Source organism: Sphaerodactylus townsendi, linkage group LG01, assembly GCF_021028975.2.
Source record: "Sphaerodactylus townsendi isolate TG3544 linkage group LG01, MPM_Stown_v2.3, whole genome shotgun sequence".
NCBI lineage: Eukaryota > Metazoa > Chordata > Lepidosauria > Squamata > Sphaerodactylidae > Sphaerodactylus > Sphaerodactylus townsendi.
The window spans coordinates 123,170,926-123,191,060 of record NC_059425.1 but is presented as its reverse complement, the minus strand read 5'-3'; the positions used below and the strand labels follow the sequence as shown (position 1 = coordinate 123,191,060).

The following is a 20,135-nucleotide window of genomic DNA, read 5'->3' as shown; positions in this document are numbered from 1 at the left end:
TTTGTAGTGATTTAGGATCTTGCAGAATTATCTATGTAACAGTGAGGTATGGAGTGTTAAATTCAAATTTCTACTATGTATATATTTGGTTTAGGAAAATAATTTTGCTGGAACTAAATTAAAAATAACCTTTTTTAAAAAATGGCACACTTACAAGTGTGGTAAAACAGTTTTCCTTTTAAAAGTTTAAGTGTTTTCCTTTCTTTCCACTAATGAAGATTTAAAATGGTTCTTGCTATAATGTTTTTTAATCTGCAGGACTAAAATACTTCTGAAGTAGAAAAGGACAGACTTTTGTCAATTAATAAAATGGCTATGGCCAACTTTTTCCCACACAAAAAGTGTGTGTACTTTCATTTATTCCAGGAATGGCAAGGAGGCCTTTAGTTACTTCCCTCAAGCAGCAAATAATGTTGCTAATCATTTTAATTTCTTAATAAAGCTGAATATGACTATTTTATAAGCCACCAAATCTGTTTGTCACTTTTCATTCAGGAAGCTTTTCCAAAACAATCAAGATAGCCATATAACTTAATCATTGATTTGTCATGTGCTTTTTCATATAAACTTTCATCCATCAAAGAAGGCATGAAGATGTGCCAAGATGCACTCTCATAGCTAGGAAGAATCTGTACTGTCAAAATTAATATTTTACCAAAACTGATTTTTTTTTGTTTCAAATGCTACTAATTTTTGTACAAGAAAAACCTGAGAGAATGGCAGAAACAGATTAATAAATTCATCTGGAATGGCAAAAAGCCAAGAATAAGATTAAAAGTATTACAAGATGAGAAAAAGAGAGGAGAATTGGTTGTACCCAATATCAAATTTTATTAACAAGCAGCTGGCTTGGTTTGAATCACAAACTGGATAAAAAATCCATATCAGAGAATAATAAAACTTAAAACAGCAGATTTGGAAGGAGGTCTACACAATGGACTAATACATCAACAAGAAAAGAAATAGAAACCAAAATGTTGATCATGTAATCAGAGAAGGATTACTAAACATTTAGGATACAACATGAAAGAGAATTAGTCCAGTGTCTCCATTGATGTCACTACAGAAGCATGTTATGACAGAAATGCGATGAAAAATACTGACCATACCATTATCAAGAAATGATAGATGCTCAAAAAAAAATCCTGTGAAGGCAGGTGAAGGCAGAAAAAAATACAATGGTTACTACATTTCCAAATAGTTTCAAGAATGAGAAAGGAAATCAGCTCAGCAAGAGGAAAGTTAAGAAGAGTGACAGAATTTGGAAAAAAAATTGCAGCATACGGAACATCTATTAGGATAAATATATAAACTTTTTATTGCAGTATGATACAGAAACAGTGCAAGTGAAAACATGTATGATCAAGTGGATGCAGAAGAAAAAATATCTTTCCAATGGTGGGAATATTTATGGATGAAAGGAATAAAATTCACAGTTTCCCAAACTTTAACAAAGAACTGGTATAAGATATTTTATCACTGGTATACCACTGCAGAAGACATTGAGAAAATGAACAAGAATTACAAAGGAAAATGCTGGAAATGCAAAGAAGCTGATGGCTCTTTCCATCACATGTGGTAGTTACGTAAGAGAGTGGAAAAAATCTGAAAAGAAATATTTGAAGGATTATAATTTTTTAAAAATTAATTCGCTATGGAAGTCAAGACTATACTGTACAGCTTACTTCCAAATGATATTTCAAGAAATCCAGATGAACTTTTTTGATATTTAATGACAGTTGCCAGAGTGGTACTCAGAACAAAATAGAAAGCAGATAAATGTCCTATCTTATAAAACTGGGAAAATAAGACAAAAGAATATGAAACAATGGCAATATTAATAAACTCTGTGAACAGAAGGTCTAACCAAGAATTTCAAGATAAATGGAGAATATATTTTGGATACTACTTTCAAATGTAGAAATATTTAGAGATAAAATGTATATGGTTGAAATGTTATATACAAATCATTAATAATTTGTTAAGACTTTAATATTTTGTTGTTTGTGCCACAAAAGAACAAAGGTAAAAATTGAATGGATAATTATATTAAATAGAATGTTTACAGTTTGATATCAGAATGTGATTCAAAAAATCTTAGACCATTTTATGATTTTATAGAGCACCATTTGACAAAATATATTAGCTCTCTGTGTCCAGAATTGCACCTCTGTAACAATTTGTTTTCTTGATGCTGTTATACTCTTTAGAGTTAATGTCTTTTTTTTGCTTGTTATGATTGGAAAACAGTGTGAAATGTTCTTTCACTCATAATGCTTGACATGGAAATATTCATACTAATCACATTGTGTGTATGGAGGTCATGGAAAGTAACCTTTTGTCCAATTACAAACAACAAACTATACAAGTAAAAACAGATTTTTCAATAGCAAGGTATGTTGGAAAAAAATACATGGGAAGCAGTAAGCTGCACATATTATATCATTATATTTGTCTTATGGATATGAACAATAAATATAAAACAAGCCACTTAAAAAAACATTCATTCTTCAGCTATATTTAAGGATAATGCTAGCTGTAGTTTAATGTACCATATATAATCTGTGTAATATTTGTCCAGAATTGCATGGATATTTTACCTGGCAGCCAAGTGGGACACTAGTCTTTCCTGTTCTAATGTATATTTCATTTATATCTCAGTTTCCTTTCCAATGGGGACTCAAGCTGGCTTACAGTATTCCCTCCCTCCTTCATTGGATCCTTACAACAACTCAGTGAGGTAGATTAGGCTGAAAGTGTATGGCTGGTCCAACATCATTCAGCAGGCTGGTCATGGCAGAGAGAGGATACAATCAGGTCTCCCAGATTGTAGTAAAATTGCTTCAATATGCTGGTTTTGACACCAAGGCCGGTAGAAATTTATGAATGTCCCATGTTGTGCCTCTTCCCTGTGTGCATAGAGGAACACTCTGTAGTGTTTGAAATGCAGCTTGTGATCTTGACTTCTTGGGTGTTTGTTGCTGCTTAGACTGGTGCTTGCCAAAACAGGAGCTTTCTCTTGACTCCTACCACTAGTAGCACTCACCCCCCCCCCACACACACACACCAGTTTCTCATAAAAGTTATTTTCCCCACAGAGATATTGGTGTGACTGGGATGTTTTCTGTGAATCTCCCATTCGATGGTGAGCTGGGAGGCAAAAACAGCTCTGGAAAGAATTTTACTCCTTGGCCTGTTCCTGTTATGCTCGTCTCCATAACAAACACTTGACAAAGGGGTAAGGAAGGCGAAGGTTCAAAGTAGCTTTTGCCCAGATCACCTCTCCCCTTCCCACCCCTGGTGGCAGTTTGTAGGCTGCCAGCATGCAACAGCAGGAGCTATCATTCCCTTTACAGTGACTGCCAGATGGTGGTGGCTGGGCTGTAACCCATTTTCACAATAATGCCCTGAGGTCAAGATGGCTCTAGCAGGGTACTTCCCCAGGCTATAAAACCTCCATGAATTTCCCCACTGGCTTTAATGGCTAAAATCTGCTCCTGGTTCCACTATGTCTTCTCTTGTTGCTTGTTCTAGTACCTGTTCCCCCGCCTTACAAAAAACCCTCACCTTTTCATAGGGTCATTATGCCCCAGAGTAGGACTGAAACCTTCTTCTGGGAGAGGCTCTGCAGGTTTCTAACTGAGTGAACCATGAAAGAGGCAAAGTGACATGCTTGCACTAGTCATGATTCCTTCCCTACATGACCTCTTTTCAGAAGGATGTGACGTAGGGTGGATTTTGAACCTATATCTGTCGGCGATCCCAAGAGTGTGTTGGGCACAGAGCTCCTGTGCATATCACATTCTATCATACAGAGCAAGTACTCTGTTGTCTTTGTTCTTCCTTTTGTTCTGTGAGTGGGTGACAGCTTTTCAATGCCATGAAGACAGGCTAGCACTGCCAAACACTGATTGGCTGTTCCCCTACATGGCTAGTATACAGGTATTTTTAGCATGTGATTGGTAGTTATCAGGCAATGTTGCTATGGCCTACTATGTGTGGTTGCTCTGAGCTCATCTTCCCGAGGTTGGTTCTTTTTTGGCATTTATTTTCACTGCTGAGATAGAATAGGATACCAACCACCTATTCCAGCATCAGGAACACACCAGCATGACAGAGTTTAAGACTGGGCTGTTGCTGGATTCCTTGGCCGGTAGTTTGGAAACTGTGGTGAAGTGGTTACAGTACAGTCAGCTGAAGCTAAATACATCAAAGACAGAGGTCCTGTGGCTGGGTAAAGGAGAGGCAGATGGAAATGGCTAACTTCTGACCCTTGCCAGGGTGCAAGTAATACCTATGCCCACCATCATGAGTTTAGAAGTGATCTTGCAAGCCCAAGTCGCAAATGTAGCCCATCTGGTCTTTCACCATCTGTGCCAAACAAGACTACTGGCACCCTATCTATCCCAATCCAACTTTGACACAGTTATCCAAGCAATGGTCACCTCTAGACTAGACTACTGCAACTCGTTCTACACAGGGTTACCCTTGAGGCTGCTTTGGAAACTAACGCTGGTGCACAAAGCAGTGGCACAGGTCCCCAGGGGACCACAGGGTGGACACACATCCAGCCAGTGCTCCACTGACTGCACTGGCTCCAGGTGGAGTGATAATAATGAATTATTTTCAAGGTTTGAGTATTAACCTTCAAAGCCCTAAATGGTCTGGGGCCTTTGTATCTGTGGGATCACCTCTCCCAATATGTTTCCAGGAGAGCATTATGCTCATCTAACAACAACTTGCTGGAGATCCCTCACCCAGAAGCTGTCTGCCTGTCTTCAACTAGGACCAAAGCCTTTTCAGCTCTGGCCCCAGCCTGGTGGAACACTCTGTAAAGTGAGATCCAGGCCCTGTGAGACCTGGTGCAATTTCGCAGGGCCCGTAAGACGAAGCTGTTCCACCAAGCTTATGGCTGAGGACAGCAATGGTATGCCATCAATTGGCTTCCCCTCCTCCTCCTTCCTTTCCCTCTTCCTTGCCTCCTCCTTCCCTTCCCTCCCTGCATTTCTGATATTAGTGTGAATGGTGGTTTTAAGGGATATGGTTTTAATTTACCGTATATACTCGAGTATAAGCTGACCCAAATATAAGCCAAGGAACCTAATTTTTACCACAAAAAACCTGGGAAAACTTATTGACTCGCGTATAGGTCGAGGGTGGGAAATGCAGCAGCTACTGGTAAATTTCAAAAATAAAAATAGATATCAATAAAATTACATTAATTGAGGCATCAGTAGGTTAAATGTTTTTGAATATTTATTTCAAAGAAAAACAGTAAACTAGCTCTGTAAGTGAAAAAGAAGGTCAACAAAAACAATACGGTATCAACAATAACTTTAAAAGTACAAAAACCTTAGCTCAATCAGCAACCAAGCTAAAACACAAGAGTTAAAATCCTTCAAAACTGGATTCCTCCTCCTCATCTGTATGTCCAAACAGAGCTTCAGCTATAGCTGGTGTGAGGTTATCAGCACAGACTAGGGCACATACTGTGTATATAAATACTGTATATACTCGAGTATAAGCTAATCCAAATATAAGCCGAGGGGGGCTTTTTCAGCATAAAAAATGTGCTGAAAAAATTGGTTTATACACAAGTATATACCGTAGAGGAGTTTATGGCACTGGGATACAAATGTGTTTTACTGCTATTATTGTCATTATCAATTTTATTAGTGATGTTTTATGCTACCCTGAGCCCGCATGGGGAAGGGCAGCCAATAAAACAAACAAACAAACAAACAAATAACCTATTGCCTAATCCACAGGTGTCAAATTCGCGGCCCTCCAGATGTTCATGAACTACAATTCCCATCAGCCCTTGCCAGTATAACCAATGTTCATGTTGGGAGGGACTGATGGGAATTGTAGTTCATGAACATCTGGAGGGCCACAAGTTTGACACCCCTGGCCTAATCCTTTTAACTGGAGATGCTTGGGATTGAACCTGGGTCCTTCTGTATCCAAAGCAGTTGTTCTACTACGAAACACAGTTCCTTCCCAAAAGCAGGTACTGACAAGGCGGGGAGGAACAGTCTGATGTGTTTATATTCAGAAGCTAAAAGCATAGTAACTGTCTAGTCCAATACCCTAGACTTTGTGAAAATAGAAGTTTAAAATGGAGTTGAACCAAACATGCTAAATTCCCACTCCACCCCATTTCTATAATTTCCTTGATGACTCAAAGCAGTATTCAGCAACCACGACATTTGCTATAACTTGGAAAGGGATGTTGACTGAAAAGACATTATGTTACCTGCCTTTTGAAGGACTATTTTCTTTTAGACTGTTCCACATGAATGTTTTGTTTCACCTTTATTTCCATATAGCAATAGTGTCTCTGGAAACATTTACATGATGTCATCCTTTATTCATCCTTTCTGTTATTTCCCTTTCTTTGCACAAACCTGGTTTGGTATGATCTTTTTGGAAAGATCACAGTCAAAGCACCCTTGGTTCACATGTAGATGGGAAGGTGAGTGTTTTTTTTCAGGTCCTGCCAATATCAGAATTCACATGATGCCACTTGCCATTTCTGCCATACTGTCACATTGGAGGCCTTTAAAAAAAACTGGGAAATTGTAGATCATTAGATTATAATGTACCTTTCCTCTTATCACTCTGCAATGAAAAAAGATATAGAGTTATCTTCTTTTAAAACTACAAAACGGGAACTTGTACATTGTTGCAGTAGATTAATATAACATTATAATGCCATAATGATCTACCAATTTGTGTGTGTTAGTTTTTTAAAAAAAAACACACCTTCCAGTGGAGTAGCAAGGAAATGGTAGCCAGAAAGTGCTGGTGCAAGGAAAGGGGGGAGGGAGTCCAATGTGAATGCTGTGCTGCCATTGCCAAAACTTCTGCATTCACAGCAGCAGCAAGAGCTACACATAAAAACATGTCCACATGGAAGCAGCCTTTAAATGTTGATATTAAAATTAATTGCAGACAATTCTAAAAGTGATAGCTGCATTGTTTTGGTAAGTGCCTGAGAAAAATATCATAGACTGAATGAGCTGTCGCTGAAGGTTGTTTAAACTTACATATCAGCTAGTTGTCTTAATTCTGTTCCCTGTGGCATTCGCTTGTGTATTACATCAAGCTCTTTGGTTACAAATGCTTCAAACAGTTCTCTGAAGACTATATATCCAGCTGTCACATTTGAACAAGACTGCATGTCAAGATTGATTCTGACAAGAGATTCATCTCAGATTTTTGATCTAGCACAGGAAGTAGTGCCATTCTTTTTCTCCAGAAGTGTAAATTAAACCACACTGAATATTCCACCCAGGGCATCATAAGACTGAAGTACTTTAATTTTTTTTATTGTATAGGGGAAAAATCACTGGGTGGATATGCTTTTAAGACTCCTTAGTGAGTGAATGGGAAAGCAATCTACTGAATAGTGCTGAAGGATCTCTACAAGCTGATATTTGAAAGGTCAGCTGATACTCTGTTGATTAAAGTTGGCATATGCTATTGAAGCTTCTCAGACTGATCCCTCAATAGATTAAACCATATTATTGGGATATAAGACCAAACAGGTTCATTGAAATGTACTACACATCAGCAGTGCCATAAGGAGAGTTAATCCAGTCTAAGCCCATTGAAATGAATGGCTTAGACTGGAGTAACTTTCCTTAGGAAAGCACTGAAAATCAACCTGAATCCAACTTCCCTGAATCTTACTGGTTTAGGAATCACATGACTTTTGGATTTGTCTCGAATGGTTTATCTTAAACTGGAGATAGTCCTGGTGACCACATATCTGAGAAAGGTAGACACATTTCAGTCAATTTATCCCTTGGCTTTTTTTGGTTGCAGTCCTGGAGCGGCAGGCAACAATTACACACTATATTCTACTAATTTACTCCTGTTTGTATTTTTTAAAATTATGTAGAGCTGATCGTGAAAGACAATTGAAAAATAAGTACCCATTGCTAAAAGAATATTCAACCATAAATTCACAATGGTTTTGATGGGGGAAGAGGGGAAGGAATCTCAGGAAAATGTTTCACATGAAAGGATCCCCCATACCTAAAGCCATATCATAGTCTCTAATTTATGAACTATGAGGGGCAGCAGGGAGCAACTTCCAAATTATGTTTATTGTTCAATTTTCTGGTAATAGCCTCATGTGTCTAGGGAATTGTGACACTGAACAGTTTTAAAAATCAAATGAAAAATATATTCCACTTGACCTGTATGAAAAGTGTAGAAAGATCTCTCTTTTTTCCCTGGACATTTTGGTTTTAAAAGACACAAAAGTATAAAAAGGAGGCAAATAAGTGTTAAGCTAAAATTTTGTTCTGTTACATGCTTCAGAGTCTCCAACATTTTAAAAAAAACATGCTTAAAATTAATACACAGATCACTTAAGCAATGAGCCAGGTAGATTAGCATAAAGTTTTCAGGTATAAGGAGGTAAATTTCAGATGAATTTGTGATCTACAAAATTTGTGATACGAACACAGTGTATATATCCTGCACAAGCTGCTTCTTTAAAGACCCCTCTGCCCAACAGACAAGGAGAAAGTCCACTCTGACATTTAAAGAATCTCCACAGCACTCAAATTCATCAGTAAAAACACTGAATTAGCATCACTCTCGACTCTCAGACTCATGCATGCATTAAAAACAAAACAGTCAGAAGACTTCCATCAGCTGCATCTTGCTGCACTGAACTGTTCCAAAGAAGGTACTATTAATTACCATTAACAGGGTTAAACTTAAGATGTGGGTTTTTTAATGTTCTCTGAAAATGTACTCTAGGGATATAGGCATGCATATCTGATTCACATACAGAGATGATATACTTTAGAAATATTAAGATCTACAGCGGGGCATTCTAGCAGCATGACAGATGATTTTTTAATAACAAGATGATTTAACAGCACCAACAAAGCATAAGCAAGAGAATAGTTCCTTACCCTTACCTATTGCGTATGTTGAATGAGAGATCAGCTTTTTTTACAGACACCAGCTATTTTGGCCCAAAGAGTAGAAGACTTGGAGCACGTGCACACAGACCATTCTATGAGCCATCTTCTCCCCTGTCCGTTAGCACACCATACATCTCCAGCGACTCCGCTTGCCAGCTGCAAACATCTCATTAGACTAATGCATTCAGCACAGGCAGAAAACTCGATTTACCATAGCTACAGCAATGAATTTCCATTACGATGACAGCTTCAACCACATCATGTCCGGAAAACCAGCCAACCACTGCCTTTCAAAGAGCACACATACACACACTTTACATGCAGAAAATGAGGTCTCAGTGTGCAGTGTTTTCTTCCTTTCTGAGCAGCTAAGGAGAAAGGTGTTGTTTTGTGAAGTCTGCATCAATAGGTAAAAATAATTTGCACTTTGCTGCTTGAAAATAAGTAATGTCCTTTACAGCTTCAAGAATTTTGTGACAACGATAAGAGTGGGTGTTTGGAACCTCTCTTTTTTAACTATCCCTCCTCTGTTGCCATAGTAACGAGACTGTATCATCATCTCTTTGTCCCAGTCATGCAGCAATGTGGCCCAGTATTGCGCTTTACACAGCACCAGTGGCATGAAGGATCTGTCGCTTGGACTTGCAAGGAGGACAGCTTTTGGCTTGACAAGCATTTGCACCATCATTTTTGTGATCTAGCAGTTTTGTGTGCTTTTATTATATGCAGAACTAGGCCACATCAGGTATATATAATGCAACAGTTGTGTGGTGCAACGTATCTACAAAATCTAGTCAATGCAGGTAAAACTGAACAGAATGAGGCTCTGAGCCAAATGGTGGGGGGAGTTGCTTACATCAGAGCAGCCTTCAAAGAGGACAAGGTCTTATCTTCATTCAACTTGTCAGACACAGGACTACACTAATAGTGACTGAGAAAACTCTGCCACAAATTAAAAAATGACGATCCTTAAACAAGTCTGTGGCACAACAGGTTTTACTGTGGCTTCAAGTTATCTTTTCTCTCCACATAGAGTTCTACCAGCTGCAGTGGTTTATATATAGGATAAACCCACAATGTGACTCCTGTAACATATGGCCCTCAAATAAAAATATAAAACACACTGAAGAACTAGATCAGGGCCAAGGCCATGTAGTTCTGTATTCCGTTTTCAGCATTTGTCAGCCAAATGCCTCTGACAAACTCATACATGGCATAATGGCCAGAGCCATCCGTATCTTCTATCATTTGATAAATCAGAGCTGAAGTGCCATTGAAGAAGAAGAGTTTGGATTTATACCCTGCCTTTCTCTCCTGTAAAGAGTGTCAATGCAGCTTACAAACTCCTTCCCTACCTCACCTCGCAGCAGACAACTGGAGAGGCAGGTGGGGCTGAGAGAGTTCTGTAAACATAGATGCTCCAACCAGCAACCAAGACTGTTAGGCCCAAGCTTCAAGATCGTGGAATATACATGCCTGGAGACGGTAAAAACACCGCCTCTAGGCCGCTTATTCAAAGACGGGGGGCATGCAGTTGCACTCCAGCCGCTACCGCTTCCTCACGCCTACAGGTCTGGTCGCAAGCCGGCGTTTCCCCAGAGTGCTTCCCCAGCTCTTTGGGGAAACGCCGGGCAGAGTGAAGCCACTGCCGAAGGTAACGCAGCAGCGGCTTCAAGCCGCCTCCCTCCACCTCGGCACTTCACCTTGTCCCTGGGCCTCCGCGGCCGCTGAGGAACCTGGGTGTTAGGCAGTACATTGTGGGCAGGGAAGCCACTCTGTTCAGAGCTAAAAACTCTGTCCGGGTTACTTCCTACAAATAACCATCCATAAAAGCTTCTTTCAGTAAGTTAAGAAGTTTTTTATTGTTCGAATTCTAAGCAGAAGAGGGAACTCCTCCTCTGTCAGCAACAGGGAGTGAGGTTCAAAGGGAGCTGTTGCTTGTGTAACATAATTTTATACCCTCTTACAAACATCCCTCCTCTTGTCTTCCTGACTATTGGTTTGGAGTCAAGAAGCACGCATAGACCTGGTCATTGCTTCCATCCCACTCCTTTTACCACACCTTTTCATCCCATATTTGGTGCAACTTAAGTTAAAAACATCTTACGCCAAAGGTTTTTATAACAACTCCAAGTTTCTGTATTCTTACTGTTATCTGTATTTGTAAGCTCTCTGCTAATTCCTTATCTCCTGAGTGGGGGGCCCTGTTCTCTCTGCTAACTCAAGGCCAGTGTCAGGCTGCTCTGAGTTTCGTTTTTTTGCTTCTTTTGTGTTAACCAGACTTCACTGAAAAGTGCAAAAATCTCCCCCTTCTCCTAAGCAAGGCCTCTCTACTAATAAAATTACAATTCTTTGTTTAACTAACAGCATCTTACTGACCTTTTATAAATTACCTCTAATATACTTTATATGATTAAATATATGGCTTAAAACACTGTGAACTATATATGTGTACATATCATGGGGACACGCCCCCCTGCCCTGCGCCGCTCGAGCAGGTGCGCAGGGCCAGGGGGGCGTGTCCCCTAGGCTCCTTGCCAGCGACAGCTGGCACGGAGGCCCATAGGGATTAAAGAGGGTCAGGGCGAAGGCACCGGGCAGCCTCCGCGGCGCCATAGGCTCGCCTTCCTGGGACCGCCCTCGCGCGACCAGTCCTAGCGCCCTCGGGTCGGCGCGAGAAGCGCCGACCCAGCCGTTTCCACCGCCGTGCGGAAACGGCCTTAGGTTTTGGCAGACCTTTGTGAATTTGTTCAAATCTTTCTTAAAACTAGTATGCCTTGAGGCTGTGAATTCCCTACATTAATATGGATAGTGTTTATTTATTTAAAACATTTATAATCTGTTTTTTCTCCCCAAAGAGACTCAAAACATTTTTTAAAAAATTAATTACAACAAGTATAGTTGCTATCAATAACTCAAAAAGGCAAGACAAAAAATGGAAACAGTTGTGAATACTAGTAACCACCTTTGAATGCCCTAATAAATCTTAGAAAACCCTGTCCTAAACAGATCTAAATCCATGATCTCAATATGCTTAGAAGGGTGTAAGTTTGCATAGGACAGCACTTCACTGACATTTCAGGAAATATTTCACAATATAGGGACCATCACTGTGACCTGAGACCAAGCAGTGACAGGTCTCACATGACTCCATTAGGGGATGGAAAGGAGGCGTAAGTGGGACAATCTGCAGTGTGAAATACTTTCATCTGTCCCAAATTTACCACAGATCAGCTTCACTGGGTTCTAGTGCTATAAAAGAGTGGGAGAAAAATACTCCACTCTACAAGGTTCATCCTTTATAAACCTTTTTCATGTTCTCAGTTAGGCAGTCCTATTTTTCCCCAAACAAAAGAAACCTGAAATGATTTAGCCTTTACTTTTCCTTGTCAAAAGGTGTACGAATGTTCCATCTGAGTTCTTTGAGAAATTTCAAGCGAATGCTATTGAGTGTCAATGATCTGATATTTTTCCCCTTGCCGATCAGTTCTAAAACTTCCACCTTTGTCTGCTTTGCTTGACATGCCTCTTCAGATGTGCTCCTCAGAAAAAATATTTGTGCAGGAATTTCTGAAAGATCTTCTGTTGTGAAGTCTGATGCAAAGAGGAATTTTTTTTTGCTTTTGTGCTGTTTTTGTCCATTAACAGCACCCTTTTACATCTTCATTGTAAGGTGAACCTAGTGCTTACCTGAGCCCTTTCCTACTTCTGGAGTATTTAAAAGTTATTATTGTAGATTTCACAGCTGCCAGATCTTTAGCTGGTTGTTGGCCTTCATTACAATTCAAACCTCACCCAGAGGCCTAGGAAGTTGTAATGTATCGGCATAGTATTTGTGCGGATCCCAGCAGGGCTGCCTTCTGAATTTGACAGAAGTTAATTTTGTCAATTCAAAGATGTTTCAAGTGCTGCCCTAGTGTTTTTGGGATGGCACCCAGCGTGCCGATTACCACTGGGACGACCTCAGCTGGTTTGTGCCATAGACGCTGAAGCTCGATTTTCAAATCAAGTAACCTTCTCGTGTTCTTTTTCAATGACCCTGCTATCACCAGGGATTGCTATGTCGATGATGGTCATTTTCTTGTCCTCTGTTTTTGTTGTTGTTGTTGTTGTTGTTATTGATTCTATACCTTTAGCAATTTTTTCTAAATACCTTCTTTGTTTGACTTATTGAAAATGTTCTAGAGATTGAGTATGGCTAGAAGTTGTGCCTTCAAAAACACTTCTTAATATGGGCAAAATGCTTCAGTCTTTTAAAGGGAGCTTTTCCGTCCATTGAAGCCTCTATAACTCTCATCTTACTGGCATCTTTTAGGGCTTGTTTGCACCCTTTTTATTATTACATTTTAATTCTATGCTTTCTCCTAATAACTCACGGCAGAATACATTCTTACCTTTTCATCCTTGCAACAGGCCTGTGAAGTAGGGTTACGCTGAGAGAGATCATCACTATGCCAAGATCACTCAGGAAGCCTCATGGCAGAGTAAGACCTGGAGCCCATTTGTAGTCTAATAGACATAATATACCAATAAAGGTTTCAGCCTGTCCAATGGACACTAACTATACAGTGCTACTCTGACTTCTTCTGCAGTATTTTCATTTATTTTATTATAGTGGCCTTAAAGAACCACTACATTTCCGATCAGATTTTTTCCATTCACCTTCTTTTTAACAAATCTCCTAATTTGGGGACAGCCTGTCATGAAATTAACACAATCGTCCTTCAACAAGATACCTCAACTCAGAGGAAACAATCCATTGTATACATTATAATGCCTGTCCCAACTCTACCACAAAACTTGCTAAGTGTCTTTGGGCCCATCTTTGTATTTTAATTTACACTACCACCAAAGGGAGAACCTAGTATGCCATTTTGATCTCCTTAGATGAAGGGGCAGGATAAAATATGTGCTAGATATTCCTGGACTATGAAATAATTTCCACAATGTTCATTCAAATATCACGGCTTTAACTCAGTTTGCACAAAGATGTTCATTTTTTCTTTTCTTTCTTTTTCTTTCAGTTTCTTTTTTGCTGTGAAGTCACAGCTGACTTATGGTGATCCCACGAGGTTTTCAAAGCAAGAGACATTTTGAGGTAGTTTGCCATTGCCTGTCTCTGTGTAGTGGCACGGAACTTCCTTGGTGGTGTGCCATCCAAATACTGCCCGAGGCTGACCCTGCTTAGTTTCCATCATCTGATGAAATCAGGCTAGCCTGCACTATCCAGGTCAAGGTAATGCCACAACACAAACAACACAAATGTAATGTATTCAAGCTGAACCAAAGACCTAATTTTGCTCAACCAACTAGTACCACTATAATAAAATAATATGTCTGATACAGTATAAAGGTTGTATCTTGGTATTCCCATTCCTATTCTTTAAGACTAGCACAGCCACAAACATGCAAAAACATCCCTCAGCAAAATCTTACAGAAAGGTTGTTTTTCTCTTCCATTCCTTTACAGTTATGACTATGAATCCCAACTATCCCTGTCTTTTTGCATTTCTTCAGCAGATGTGTCATTGTTGTAGCTTGTCATGTCCAGTTTTGTCAGTCACATGATATTATCAGTGTCATGTAATGTGATCTGGCTGACATAGCAGCATTATATTATAGTCTCAACATCTGTCTGGTCTTTACAAAATAAAGGCAGGGGGGAGGTAGAAATTGTATATTTTGAACACTGTTTTACATTTTTTAAAACCTAAGTATTTAAGTGGATGCTGGTTCATTTAAGAATCCCACATTTAGCTCACCACTTTAATTCTGAACTTGAGGGTTCTCCTTGTTGCTAAGGTCCAGAGTTCAGCTGTTTAAAAAGGCCTAGCTGGGCCAGGTGCAGCCATGGCTGGCAGCAGGTGGGAGAAATCAGGGGCTGTGTTCACTTGAACACACAACCTGATGAGTCCTGGTGTTAAGACCAGTTTGAGCTTGAGTCCCCAAAGCTGGAATCAAATTCATACTGAAACCTTGAAGAAACAGTTATTCATGGTATATTGATGTTTCAGACAAAGAGTTTGAACAATCTTTTCACCCTCCAGGAGATTGTTAGTGATTACAGTAAATTATGTCACTAGTGATGGACTTGGGAGACTAAGGCCCTTTCCACACGGCCAAAAACAGCGCCCTAGGGATGGCAAAAATGCCGTCCCGAGGGAGCTGTTTGTATGGGGGGTGCTGCTGCATCTCAGCAGCGCCGCCCTCTCTCCCCCGCAGCGGCGCGAAACCACTGTTTCCCAACCTCGCTCCCCAAGCGAGGTTTTCCGGAAACAGCGGTTTCCAAATGCTGCCATACGAACGGCAGCAGCTGGAAGGCGCCATGTCCCTCGCACCATCCCTGAAAGCTTACCTCGTCTCCTGGCTTCTGGCTCATCGCAGAGGCCAGGGGACACGCCCCCCTGGCCTGTGACTCTAGAGCCGTCACTCCAGCCTGTGGGGGTGTGTCCCCTGGCCTCTGCGATGAGCCAGAAGCCAGGAGACGAGGTAAGCTTTCAGGGATGGCGCAGCCTGTGCGAAGGCTGCGCCGCCACCTGCAGCCCTCCTGGGACCATCCATGCGAACGGTCCCGGGGGGGGGTACATCTTTTACGCCGACGCACCTCCGCACCGTTGCGGTGCAGAAAGGGCCTAAAATTCTGTCCTGAAGCTCACCAGATTACTTCTGATCAGTCACACACTCTCAGCCTCATTGGTCTTGCAGGGTTGTTGTGCAGATAAATGGGCAAGGAAGCACCATTATACCACTCTCAACTCTAGAATGGATGGCAGGATTAAAATGTAATAGATAGATGAAGCCCTATGAACAGCTAAGGATGCTCCTAACACAGTTCTTTGTACTTTTACCAAACTTCAATCTCAGCAGTCTCTGGAGAACAGTATGCCAGACATGCTAGGTATGAAGTTTCTACAGATGTTCCTGTACTTTCAGATTCTCAACTTTAACTTGATGCCAGATGTTTGTGTTTTTGAACCTCTTAAAGTATTTGCACTTATTACTTTTGTCCCAAGGCCAGCTTTTAAAGTGACTTTCAAGTGAATAGGACTTACAAGCATATCACTAACTACAGTATTTTCGCTGTTCTTTTAGAATCTGGCCTATTTATTGTTTAGGGCAATGAAACAGTATTATTACTGTTTAGTGCAGTGGCATGTACTAGGAAACTGGAGTTAGGCAAAAAAGAAGAAGAAGAAAAATCTATGGTATGACTGCCCACTTAGTGATGTCAGCCTTCAGGTAAACCATCACAATTATGGAGATCCATGCACCATTAGATAATTCCAGGTGCAGACTGGTCTGATTATAGCCTTCAGTTAAAGCCTGGGGATCTTTTGGAATTACAGCTCATCTCCAGACTTCAAAGCAGTGGTGGGATTCTAATAATTTAACAACAGGTTCACACACACACACCCCGCTGCACCCCCTACCTCCACTGCCCACTTACCTCTGCAGAGGAACTTCTTGTGGGGTGGATGGGGGCAACAGGGCCTTGCTGCCGCTGCTCTGAAAGGCCCCTTGCTCCCCCTCCCATGGGAGGAGGGGGTGATGGGGCTTTTAGAGCAGCCGGGCAGCAAGGCACTTGGCTACTCTGGGACTCTGAAAGCCCCCTCGCTCCTCCTCCTGAGGTGTTTCTGGGGGAAATGGCGCCTGGGGCAACAACTGCCCTGGCTGCCCCCCCTTCCACCACCACTCCGCGCCATACTTAACTCAGTGGCTTGGCGGCAAGGTAAGCGCAGTACAGGGGGAGCTGGTGCCAGCAGGCAGCTCAGGAGGCCATGGTTCTGCGCCTATGAGCACAGGGCAGGTGTGGTGGGCACAAAATCACGCCATCTCCTCCTCCCCCGCTCTGACCCAGCTCAGACAAGCCGGGATGCAAAATTGCCCTCACACTCCTCTTCCCCCATTCCAACACAGCTGGTTTGCCGAACTCAACCAAAAATTAGGTACAGGTTCTGGCGAACTGTTGTGAACCAGCTGAAGCCTACCACTGCTTCAAAGGTTACTTTCCCTTAAAAAAATTGATGCTTTGGAGGGTGAACTCTACAGCTTGTACCCTACTGAGGTCCTTGTCCTCTCCAGGCTCCACACCCAAAGTTCCAACAAATGCTAACAGCCCTTTGTTGCCCATTAGTGACTGAACTGCTCCAGGCATCAGAAACGAGTACTATGTCTCCAGTTTGCTTAATAGAATTCTCTCAGCTCACAGTATGAAATTACAAAACATACAGACCAGATTGAAGGAGAGATGTGTCTGTTTTCAATTTACACATTACATAAGTGCTGAAGTAGCACTACAACTTCTGCACCTGCCATATTGAGAAAAAAAGTAAAAGATTACAGTTGTGACCCAGAAAATAGAGTTTTAAGATCTGAAAGAATTGCTATGTTCTATAAACATGTATGCATGTATGCATGCATGTATGTATGTATGCATGTAAAGGGGGTTGCTTCAATTAGACAATAAAGAAGGGAAATGTCCCCTTTTCCCATTACCACTTTATCATTTTTTTCCTCCAGAATCAGCTCCTAAAACAAAACAAAGGATGTCAGGTAAGTATATCTGCATGAGGTGTGTAGTTGTAAAATTCTACATTTCTAAAATAAGATTAATGGCGAGCTACCTCACAGGACTCTTAACTACATTGTTAAAGTCTTTATGATAAAACAATTTAATCTTATAAATAATGAGTAACTCCTCTCAGTAGTTTAAGATTTCATTAGCTTAAGGTCTGGCAAATTCACATCTTGTAGAGGAAAATGTAAGCATCTAACCACAATACATTGTTTTTACTTTCTTTTTTTAATGTTTTTACCTTTCTGGACTTCAGTTTCTGACAGCAACAAGCCATCATAATTAATGACTCTAACCACATAAAGCTCAGTGAAATATTTTGAGGTGGCTGTAGAGTTGCCCGTCTACAGGTAGAGCCTAGACATTTCCTGGGATTACAACTGATTCCCTGGAGGAAATGGCTGCTTTGGAGGGTAGACAATACGGCATTATTCTCTGCTGAGGTCCCTTATGGCCCCAAACCCTGCCTTCCTCAGGATCTACCTCTAAATCCCCATGAATTTTCCAATCAGCAATGTGTTGAGGAAGGGCTGCCAGTAATATTGTTCATCATAAACAATGGGCTCTGCGATTCATAGTCTATTAAATAGCTGTTAATGACATCCGCTAGAACCACCATGTTCAGAGGCATAATTGCTTGGAGAGCAGATGAAGACAGGCAACCTCTCCACTACGCACTGCTTGGAAATTTCCCACAGGTATCTTGCTGCCTGCCATTGGAAACAGCAAAAATAAAAGGAAGGTAGTACCACAAACACCCAATAAGAGTGAATTTCAAACAAGTGCTCATTAAGAAAAATTTACAGTAAATCTGGAATATTTTTTACCCCCACCCCTTTCCTCCAAAGAGTTCAGAGTGCCATATCTGACTCCCCTTTCCTAATGTTATCCTCACAACAATCCTGTGAAACAGACAGGCTGAAGGAGTCCATGTGTGTGTGTATGGTCCAGGGCCACCCAGTGAAAGTCCCTGAGCAGGGATTTCTCAGATATTAGTTTGATGTTCTGGCCACACCACCACATTGGCATTTTTATTAATTCATGCATATACCAGTAGCTTATTTTGTTCCTTACTTCATTTATCCTCTACTTTTCTCATTGAGACTCAAAGTAGATTACAGACTTGATTGAAATAATGGAGGGGTGGCAGGAAAATATATACAATAGAACTGAATCATATGGTTAAAGAACAATGAAATAAAAACAAGTATACTCTATCCCATAAACTGGATTTCAAGATTAGAGACTAGTGCAATAAATGCAAAATGTGCATTCAATAAGCAATGCAGCATTAAAAGGGAGGAAAATAAAACAGTCTAAAATTTTCATATGGAATTAAAATGCAGTCTTTTATAGAAAGTATCTTTCCTGCAGAATTCTATTTTTATGCATTACAATTCCTTTCATTAAAATATCACAGTGGAACTTCTGGTTCATTCAGGATACTTTTGAAACAGAAGGTGTAACTATTGCTCTGGAGGTAGGCACTCTGTGGGAAATAGCACGTTATGTTACATAGAAGTTGGTCTGGTTTGTGCAGTTATATCTTGTGTCTCCACCATTTGTAGGGGATCAGCTCTCTGTGGTTACAAAACCTGCCTGCCTACTGTATGGCTATAATTTGACAGACCTTCATATGTTTTGCCCAGGATTCCATTGTAGCTAAGTGAAAGCAAGACACACTATGCAGTGACCACTAAGCTATTTTTTAGCATGAATTTTTCAGAGAACCATCCTCCTTGACTTTGGCATTAGAACCTTCCATTTGCTTTCACCTCTTGTATTGCATCTTCATAGGGAAGATGCAGTTCAAACTAACTCTGCTACAACGCAAAGACAGTTTGTCTGAGCACCCTCAAGCTGATATATTGTCAGATGTACTATCCAGTGTGCCAGTTTTTCTTGATGGCTGTTCTTCCAACATTTGAATCTATCAGAAGGTAATGAACATCGCACACACTTGACTCAGTACGGAGAAAACAGAGTTTACTGTTGAACCACTGGAAACAGAAGGATAAGCCCCCGTTCCCAGGCACTGCTGGAAACGGGGATCAGGCAAGCTGGAAAGCAGTGACAGGTGCAATCTCCGCTTGTCATCTCCTCCCTCTCCCTGTCCCCTGTTGATTAGGCACCCAAAGCAACTGCTAGCAACATTTGGATAGTGAATCAGCTCTGTTGCTTAATCACATGCAGCCTCCCATGATTCTCTGTGATAACTTTGATGAATCTCTGCAGGAAATAATTTCCCTAACTCTGTGGCAGCACCCAAGAATCCATCTCGGAATATATTCACTACCCACAACTTCATACAGATGGGGTATTGAGCTTGAGTAAGCTAAGAGATCTGAAAAGGACCTGGAGAAGGAGGTATCTAAGGCCAGAGCCACTCATACTTTATGAAACTGAGCCACAGTCTCCATGCTTCTATAAGTACTTGTTCTTTCATAAGTTATAAGAATCCCAATCTGGAAATTTCTGGGGTATGTCCACCTGTTTATCAACTCTGCATCTACCTGTGACAGCTCTCCCCTGCCTTCTATACCCCACTCCTTTTTCCTTGCCAATTAATCACCAACACGAGTTACAGACCTAGAACAGGCAACCTCATCCCT

The 20,135-nt window shown here is 40.9% G+C and overlaps 1 protein-coding gene across 1 annotated transcript in view; it reads right to left on the bottom strand.

Annotated features, from left to right (window-relative positions):
* The window catches only part of SCML4 (Scm polycomb group protein like 4), a 101,378-nt gene extending 91,965 nt beyond the window's left edge, over window positions 1–9,413 (bottom strand). Inside the window, exon 1 of the mRNA XM_048493318.1 lies at window positions 8,943–9,413. The gene's annotated coding sequence lies outside the window, so the exon portion shown is untranslated. The remainder of the gene's footprint in view (window positions 1–8,942) is intronic.
* Window positions 9,414–20,135: the final 10,722 nt, after the last annotated feature.